Source organism: Panthera tigris, chromosome B2 (genome assembly GCF_018350195.1).
Source record: "Panthera tigris isolate Pti1 chromosome B2, P.tigris_Pti1_mat1.1, whole genome shotgun sequence".
In the NCBI taxonomy this organism is placed as follows: Eukaryota; Metazoa; Chordata; class Mammalia; order Carnivora; family Felidae; genus Panthera; species Panthera tigris.
The window spans coordinates 61,790,172-61,800,621 of record NC_056664.1 but is presented as its reverse complement, the minus strand read 5'-3'; the positions used below and the strand labels follow the sequence as shown (position 1 = coordinate 61,800,621).

The 10,450-nt window shown below is 36.4% G+C and overlaps 1 pseudogene; it reads right to left on the bottom strand.

The window, feature by feature from the left end:
* Window positions 1–3,173: 3,173 nt before the first annotated feature.
* LOC102967433 lies at window positions 3,174–3,597 on the bottom strand (annotated as a pseudogene).
* Between the last annotated feature and the right edge of the window lie 6,853 nt (window positions 3,598–10,450).

Genomic DNA, 10,450 nt, shown 5'->3' with positions numbered 1-10,450 from the left:
TTATACCCAAAAGTAAGTTTTATTTGATGTATTTTATAACATGTTTAAGCAAATTCAGCAACTCAAGCTAAAGAGTTTTTCTATTGACATATCATCTCATACCTGTCAAAATGCTAAAATCAACAACACAAGAAACAAGAGGTGTTGGTGAGCATGTGGAGAAAGGGGAACTCTCTTGCACTGTTGGTGGGAATGCAAACTGGAGCAGTCACCCTGGAAAACAGTATGGAGGTTCCTCAAAAAGTTAAAACAGAACTACCCTATGACCCAGCAAATGCACTACTAGGTATTTACCCAAAGGATACAAAAATATTAACTAGAAGGGGCACATGCATCTCAATGTTTATAGCAGCATTATCTACAATAGCCAAATTATACGAAGAGACCAAATGTCCATCAACTGATGAATGGATAAAGAAGATGTGGCATGCATATATCTATATCTATATCATCTATATCAATATCTATATCTATAATATACAATATTACTCAGTCATAGTAAAGAATGTAAGCTTGCCATTTTCAATGACATGGATGAATCTAGAGGGCACTATGTTAAGCCAAATAAGTCATACAAAGACAAATGCTATATGATTTCACTCATGTATGGAATTTAAGAAACAAAACAGATGAACATAGGGGAAAAAAGAAAGAGGCAAACCAAGAAACAGATTCTTTAAGTACAGGGAACAAACTGATGGTTACCAGAGGGGAGTTGGGTGGGGGATGGGTTAAATGGGTGATGGGTATTAAGGAGGGCACTTGTGATGAGCACTGGCTGTTGTATGTAAGTGTTGAATCACTAAATTAAACACCTGAAATGGTGTTTTATTTTAAAAAATGGTCAAAAAGGCTAACTTGTGTTACATCATTGATGTTAGAATAGAACTCTGTATAAACCTTTCTTGATGTTTCCTGTCAAATATCAAAGCATTAAAAATAAGCATACGTTTAACATCGTTTTAAAAGTTTATTCTGAGTAATTACAAAGACAACTGCATAATGATATAGATGGTCACCATATTATGCAATGAATTAAATATATTATAAAAGTGCAATAACAGAGGACTACTTTAAAACTATTATATATTCCAAAGAGGAAATATTATGTAGATAACTCTGACTTACAGATGTGAAGATTGGTCAAAATGTACTATTATAAAATTTCTGATTATAATTTTTATATTCTTATTTTGTATTATATGTCCATATTTAAAAAATACACATAACAGATTTACACGCACATGTTTGTATAGATAGTTAGAAAGGAAGACAGCTAAATATTTAAAATTTTCAAGATATATTCTAATGTAGTAACAGTTATTGTCTCTGGGAAATGGAATTGTAAGTACTTTTCCTTTTTTACTTCAGGCTGCTTGTTGATTTATATCTCTACAATAAACATGAGTATTTTGTAAGTAAACAATAATGACAGTATTGTGTAAATGTTAGAATAACAAATCTCTAGACTATAATAATTGCAATTAAAATAAAAATTTTAAATATTTTAGCAACATAAACAATTCTGTTTGGCAATATGTGAATACACAAAATTGTATATCTGCTAAGATTCCAACTTTGTGTTATAAAAGTTATCTGGAATGGAACATAGAACACTGATGCCAAAAGTACTAGATTCTAGAATTATGAGGGTTTTTTTTTTAACATTTTAAATGTTAATACTATTATAAAGTTGTTTGAAAAAAAAGTATGAGCTCAGGTGTATACATCCAAAATCATAATCTATAAATATGAAAAGCCTGTCCTGGAGTTCACACATTCAGTAGTTATTTATTTCTGGACATCTGGTAAATGGGTAAGTTCCTGACTGACTATAAAAGTAGAATGTGGGCTGTGACTACATGAGCCTAACTTTTTAGATTAAAAGTTAACAAGTGTAATCAGCTGGATGTTTTATTTATATTTGCTTATAGACAATGGCATGATGTCTGTATATTTTTAAAAGGAAAAAAGCAAATTCCAGGAATTAAAAAGTAATTCATCTAAACCTTAATACCTTAAATGTATCAATCATAAATATGGAATTTGCACACACTCTTAGAATCCTAAACCTACATGGGACACCTGGGTGGCTCAGTAGGTTAAGCATCCTACTCTTTTTTTTTTTTTTTAATTTTTTTTTTAACGTTTATTTATTTTTGAGACAGAGAGAGACAGAGCATGAACGGGGGAGGGGCAGAGAAAGAGGGAGACACAGAATTGGAAGCAGGCTCCAGGCTCTGAGCTGTCAGCCCAGAGCCCGACGCGGGGCTTGAACTCACGGACTGTGAGATCGTGACCTGAGCTGAAGTCGGACGCTTAACCGACTGAGCCACCCAGGCGCCCCTAGCATCCCACTCTTGACTTCGGCTCAGGTCACGATCTCATAGTTTGTGAGTTCAAGCCCCGTGTTGGGATCCATGCTGACAGTGCAGAGCCTGCTTGGCTCTCTCCCTGACCCGTCTTTCTTCCCCTCCCTGCTTATGCTCTCTTTCTCTCTCAAAATAAATAAATAAACTTAAAAAAAGAGAGAGAGAGAGAGAGAGAGAGAGAGAGAGAGAGAGAAAAGAATCCTAAAACTACACAGGAAATATGAGTTTAAGTGTGGAAAATAAACACCATGGGCATCATTCCTTCATTTACAAACATCTGTGATATACAGGCACTGTGGTAAGATCTGGCACAGAAGTTCCTTATTCAGTCACATAAGACAGTCCCTGCCAACTGAACAGTATGATCTGGTTGGTGAAGATGGACTCCAAACACCCCCTCCCCCCACCCGGTAGTTCAATGGCCACAGATAATATGAACTTTTATTTCTGGTCTCAAGGCCTTCAGTGAATGAGAATTCCAGAATATCCTTGTGGAAGGGGAAGCTCTTTCATGGGTTAGTGCAAAATAAGATGGAATTTGCTCCATATGAGGTTTTCTTTCTTTCTTTTCTTTCTTTCTTCTTTCTTTCTTTCTTTCTTTCTTTCTTTCTTTCTTTCTTTCTTTCTTTCTCTTTCTTTCTTTTTTAACCATGCAACATTATCTTTTATTATGTATGGGCTTTTAAAATTATTCCCTCAATCTCACAATACACAGGTAAAAACAAATATACTATTCAACATATTGGAACTTGCAAATATTGATCATTGCCTAGAGAAGGGAAAATTATCCCTAAAACATGCTTAACCAGGAGGCCAATTCATCTGCAGACCTCCAAGAACATGGAGATGAACATGATAGACAGACTGTCCCCCTTCTGAACCTTCATTCATCACCATTCGATAACCCTTCTTTAGGCCCAGATCAGCAGCACATTTTTTGCCAACAATCATTAAATGTCCAAGAAGACTTTCATCATCATCTTCTGCTACAGAAATCTGGGATATATGTTTCTTGGGTATCACCAGAAAATGTGTTGGTGCTTGAGGGGAAATGTCATGGAAAGCAAGACACTGGTCATCTTCAAAAATGATTTTGCCTGGGATTTCCTTGTGAATGATCTTTCCAGAAGATCGTGTCGCCATCAGGCCAGGTGACGTGAACCTTGGTGATCTCATCAGCCACCTCGGCCTCCCTCCAGCGCCCATATGAGGCTTTCTTAACCATTCAATTACATTCGTTAACAGGATGGAGTTCAATAACATAAATAAAATAGACTGAGAAAAGAAACAAGCTTTTAAATAAGTGATCAATGTTTTGGGGAGATGAAGAATTTACAAAATGTTCACATTCTATTTTGTAGAGTGTGCATTCAGAGTATAGACTCATTTTAAGATGGCACTTTTTCAGAATCATGGTCTACCCACTAAAACAGAATGAGAAATCAGAGAAAAGTCAAAGATTAAAAATTATTAAAGATGAAAAAACAAGAGCTACAGTTAGTACTAATTGAATTGGGAATGATCTAACATGCAAAATAAACATTGAGAAATATTGTACTTTAAAATATTGATTTAAAAATTTTAATTTTGTTGTAATAATTATGATAATAAATAATTTCCCCTAATTACTGCAAATCACCATTTAAGTTGCAGAGAAACTATTTTTAATTCAATTTCTTTCATTAATTGCTTCTATATGAATGTCATATGAAGGAATATTATAGAATTTCCCTCACCAACAGCTTTGATGAAGGAAAGACTATCATCAGATAAATCAATACTTAGTGATCACTTACACTGTGCTAAGCACGGTGAGCGCAAAGATTAAAGTAGACCCTAACCTAATTGAGGAAATAGTGTAATGGAAAACAGAAAAAAAGTTTTCAAAATACTTTCAATATATGAGGTACTATTACTGAAAAACTTTAATGCACATAAATAGTCCTAAAGGCAACACAGAGGCAGTTACTAATTTTCCATGTAATAATCAGAGGAAGCAAGTGACACAGTAGGAATGACATTTGGGAGATGATTTCCAAGATATGCATGACTTTCTCAAGTTGAAAAGTGTGAACAGCATTCTAGACAGAAAGCAACAGCATAATCCAAGGCCTGAAGGTATGAATGTGTGTGATATTTTGGAGGCCTTCTGGTGTCTCTGCTAAAAAAGTTATATTAAAGTTATATTGTATGAAGACTGGGACAGGCCATGAAGTTTGTTATGCATGTAATGGAAAGCCACTGACGTGATTTCATGAAGGGTATGATCTGTCCAAATAGAACTTGAGCTCCTAACAGACAAGGAAAAAAAGTAAAAAAAAAAAAAAAAAAAAAAAAATAGGAGAGATTACTGGAAGACCCATACCCTTAAATCCAAACGTCATATTTCACGAAAGAACAAGTACTCAGTGGTACTGGAGAACAGTGAAGAAACTGAGAATGGAGATGAAGAACATTTATTTGGACTTCAGAACCATCTCAGTAGTGCAATGGAAGTTAAAACTTGAATGCATGGAATTGAAGAATAAACAAAAGTCAATTCATGTGTATCAACTAACATTTTCATACATTTGCTCATCAAATAAAAAACAAACAATGAGCCATGTGGCAATTGTTTGAAAGAGAGGCAGAAATATTGAAAAACACTGTTGTTTAAAATGAACAAGAGCAAAACAATCAAAGTGTAAAATGACAGGAAGGAGACAGTGGAAAAGAGGATATCAAAGGTACGAGAGAGAAATATGGCAAAATCCCAGGTGAGGAAAGGAAAGCAACTGAGAACACAGGTGTAAGATTTGGAAGGTGACACTGCTTTTTGGGAGAGAGAGAAGTGAGGACATGGATATATTTGGAGGTTGAAGGATATAATCTGGTAGAGTTCACACCCAGCGACTGGTTTCATTGAGTTAGTTGAGTGAGCAGTACAGTAGTAGCATTTAAGGGTTGAAAAAAGTAGTGAGATTTGAATTGGCTGCTTTGGGGAATGAACGAACTATAGCATTCTGGATAGGAAAAGGGACACTTGAGTACCCTGGAAGGTCCTATGAATACAGAGACCATGAGCTCTATTGGAGTCAATACGTAGTTGCTGGATTCTCAGGTAACTTGACATTTGATCTGTGTCTTTGAAGAAGTCATAGGATTTCAATGAGTAAAGAAAGATGACAAGGGCATTTCAATAAGGGAGATAAACATAAAGGCCTAGAGTGATTAAGTCTGTCATATTTATGGGCAAAATAATTTGGGGACGGTTGTCCAATAAAAGGTATATGATAGAATATTAAAAAAAAGGGGAAGATTATGGCTAGAAAAGAGAATAAGAGACAGCACTAGAGAGACAAAATTGAGGTAGATGGAGAGGACCCTGACTGCCACATAAAGAAGCTTGAAATTCATTCTTTGGAAAATAAAGGAAAAGGCTTTTAATAAGGGGATTGAATTAAACAGAAGATTTTAAAAGGTAAAGTCTGTGGTAGGAATGTGAAACCCAGACTGGATTGATGGAGACTGTATTTATGTAACCATCTACCTAGAAAATCTAATTCTCATCCATTAACACCAATTCTGAAAACTAACATACTTTACACAAACCATAGGTTTAACTGAGTAAGTTGGTTCATTAATCAAATAATTAGTTCAATTAGAGATTTTCATTTCAGGTGACCAGTTGTTTCAGTAAATACACATCACTATGAGCTTTTTTGTTATACTATGATTTTCTCCACAAGATTCATGAACATTCAGAAATTGAATATTAAGATGTTACATTCCTTGTCAACATTTACTGAGTTCCCCATCCTCTAAGCATATGTGGTCAAAACTACCACATTACAAGTGAATACAATTTGCAATTTGTAACACAAAGAGAAATTAACCAAGCGTCCTACTTTTCTGTCTGCATCCATAATATGACACATCCACACATTGCCATGTTTGCTTCCCATCTCAAATAGTCCTCTTGTTTCCAAGAGTATAGTAAAATTAATCTAACTACTCAATGGACTTAAACCGTATTCAATATTCAGTTACCATGGCATTTCTGTATGTGTGTGTGTGTGTGTGTGTGTGTGTGTGTGTGTGTGTGTGTGTCTTACTTTATTGGAAAGAGAAATAGTTCAAGATTTGGAGACTTGGGTACATGTCTGAGTTCTACAAAATTGAGCTTTGTGTCCTTAGATGTATCGGTTAAATTTATTTGATTTCAATTTCTTCAAGTGGAAGAAATAAAGGAGTTGGATTATCTCCTTTCCTTGCCTGAGGCTCTAAAATACTCTTCATTTTTTAAAATCTGTTTCATTATTGTGTGCTTTCAATCTCTGGTAAATCCCATAATCTATGTGTCAAAAGGTCCAACTTAATCATAGGCTGTGTCCTCTGCTGTGGTTCAGACATGTCTGGACATATTTGTCAACCTAATGGGACAGACTGGAGAGGAGCGGATTTATGTATTCCATGTGAGTATCCTTCTTTGGCTTAACAAAGAAAGGGTGAACACTGTGCTCTTGGTTAATAATTATTGGGGAGGCCAAAAATGGAAGGGATAGGATAAAGACTCTCTTTCTTCTGATTTTGAAATCTGTTTGAAATCCCAAACTGAAGGAGAGTGATGCTTACAGCCTCTAAGAATAAAGCATGACACTAAGCAGGGGAGAGAAACATTTCTGTTAAGAACAGAACATTCGATGAACCCAGGCCCTGGGAATTCCTGGAAATAACACAGGGCAGAGGAGCAGACTAAGTTTTTTCCATTATACACATGGGCAACAAGCAAGAAAAATAATTAAATTAATTCTATATATATATTAATTATGTCTATAAACATGGACCAATGGAGCTAGAGAAAACTGAAATTAAATTTGGTTATGATCTCATCTGCAGCACACAATCCTTTTTGCTTCCGTCTCAGAATAAAGTATTTATATTAAACAGTTTGTGGGATATAAACAATCCTACTTGGCCAAAGGCACGTCTGGCTCTAAAGTCAGCTGCTCATTCTTCCCTCTCCCTTCTCCCATTTAGACATACTTCTTATGCTCCCATGACAGCTATTTGCACCTGTAATGATATTCTTCCTTTTGTACAATAATTTCATATAAGCTAGTCTTAACTCATAATTTTTGAGCTAGTACAAAGACGGAACCCTGACGGGGCACCTGGGTGGCTCAGTCAGTTGAGCCTCTCTCTTGATTTTGTTTCAGGTCATGATCCCAGAGTCATGGGATTGAGCTCTACATCAGACTCTGCGCTGAGCATGGAGCCTGCCTAGTATTCTCTCTCCTTCTCCTTCTGCCCTTGTCCCCTGGTTGCACTTTCTCTCTCTAAAAATTAAAAACAAAATCTTTAATAAAAAATGGAAGCATCATGTTAGTTTTTAAAACTCTGCATTAACAGTGTTTAACTTCTCTGACATGTCAATAGCAATTGACATTGTTGGTCCATACCCTCTTCCTGCTAAAATGTTTATCACTGAAATTCATGGCTAAGATTCCCCAAATCTCTCCCTGTTTCTTCACACTCCCCTTGCTAGTGTCCTCCTGATCCTGATTATGTAGTATGCCTCCAGGCTCATGCTTTTCTGCCCATTTCCATCCTCTGTCTTCCTCTAATCTAGGTGATCTCAAAGGCAGGTATGCTGAGGATTCCCATGTTATCTCCAGTTGGAACTCTTTCCTAACTCCACAGGAAGATATGCAACCACCCACCCAACCAAATGTCCAAAAGGCATCACAAGCTGAACATATCCAAAAACGAACTCAAGTTTCCCTCCTCCATATTCCCCCACAACTTTGCTCTTCCCACACCTTAACGGCTCAGGCCAAAAATCTAGTATTCCTCCTTGATCTTCTTTTTCCACACATTGAATTGAATCCATCCGTATATCCATATATCAAAATACACACTTCTCAATTTCTCACCATCCCCCTAGTCCAAGACGCCATGATATCCCTCCTACAGTGCTGATGTACCTTTTTCACTAGTCTCTCTGTATCTACTCTTGCCTCTTGCATTTAATTCTCTATGCCCAGCAGCCAGGATGACCTTTTAAAGATACAAATCAGAGCTTGTCACTCTGATGGTCAAACTCTTCAGGATTTCCATTTCAAATGGCGAAAATCCAAACTCTTCTCTACTGCAAGGTCACTTCCTATCTCTCTGAAACTCATTTCTGACCCCACTTCCCCACTTTGACTCTCTCCATTCCATGCCAAAACCATTTCTATTTCACAGTGTTTGTAGTCAATGTTCACTCTGCTTAAAATGTTCTTCTTCTAGATCTTTGTGCAGGTGTCTGCTTCATTCATTTCTCCAATTAAATATCACCTTCTCAGAGGTGATATCTTATCTAAAATAGCATTTTCAGTGTAAGACCTCCCTTTATTTGCTTCTCTGCTTTAGTTTTCTCTATAAATGTTATGACTATCTGGAATTGAATATTACATTATATTGTATTGTCTCATATCATATCATATTTATTATATTTATTATATTATATTGTATTTTTGTACAATAGTACATTCCCTGTCTTGGTAGGTGGTACCACTTCTTATTCTTCCTCAAAGGCACAAAACCTACAAGTAATTTTGGCCTGTCTTCCTCACTACTCAAATCCAATGAGCCACTAGTTTCTAGTAAGATTCCCCCTCCTAAATAATTTTCTCCTCTATTCTCTATGGCACTAAGTTTGTGTGTTTCTGTTTTAATATTTTATCACCTATTTTTGGATTCTGTAACAATTTCCTCACTAGTCTTCCTTCCTAAATTTGTACTCCTTTCCCCTCCCTTTATACCATCACTATATTCTTTAAAATGAAAAAGTATTCATTTTTTTCTATTATGTGAGTCTGTTCTATTATCTTCATAGCTCTAACCCCTCTGTAGCCTTCCCGCAGCCCAGAGGGACATCTAAGCAATCAGGTGGGTGTCTAAAGCTTTCACCTATCAACGTCTTTGCACAGAATATTCTTTCTACTTTGAATATCCCATTCCCACTATCTTGTTCCTCCTAGAAAACTCCCTGCAGCTTTTAAAATACAATTTTGAGATTTGTTTCTCCAGGAAACTTATCCTTAGTCTCTAGACAGAGTTGCTCTTTCTTCAGTTCCATCTCTGTATTTTAAATGTGCTTCCATGATTGCATTCTGTATTCGGTGTTCGAATCATTACCTTAAATGTTTGCCTCCCCTACTAATCTGAGAACCCTATAGAGGTGAGCACAATGTTTTATTCATCTTCTAATCCTCTAGATGAAGACCTAGAACAGACTTGAAGCACAGAAGGCTTGTGAATACATGAATATTTGCTGAACTCGAAAATACACTTCCATAAACTTATGTATAGTTGTTTTTCAATAAACCATCCATTTTAACGAGTTTATTTTAAATTTTATTTAAACCTCCCATCCCTTGACTTGCAAAGTAAGTCTGTCACTGAGGAGGGCATAACAGGAAGATGTTCTTTAACTTTAAAGTGCATCTTGTAGAGAATTGCTTCACACTAGAAATCAGAACAATGGGAACATCACAATAAGAAAGTACAAGTAGGAAAAAGGAAAGCATGGTAAGAATAGAAAAGGCACATAGGTATATTCATTGGTGACTAGTTAGAACCAGTCAACCTGAAATGATTTTATATGATTTACTAAGGAAGCAAATATATTACATTGATTTCAGTTTCCCTGTTTTAAAAATAATTTGATGTTTATTCTTGAGAGAGAGGGAGACAGAGCACGAGTGGGGAGGAGCAGAGAGAGGGAGACACAGAATCCAAAGCAGGCTCCAGGCTCTGAACTGTCAGCACAGAGCCCGACACAGGGCTCGAATTCATGAACCACAAGATCATAACCTGAGCCAAGGTCAGACACTTAACCAACTGAGCCACCCAGGTGCCCCTCAGCTTCCCTGTTTAATGTTTACTGTCCAACAGAGGTGAAAGCATAAATGAATGAAGGAAAACTCAAATACAAATCTCAGGAGCAGGTCTTGATGAAAGGAAGGATTCCTTGTCTTTATATAGCCAAAGCAAGCAGAAGCATTTGGTAGATCAGGAGCAGGAAGCCTTCAGCCCAGGTCAGTGTTTTA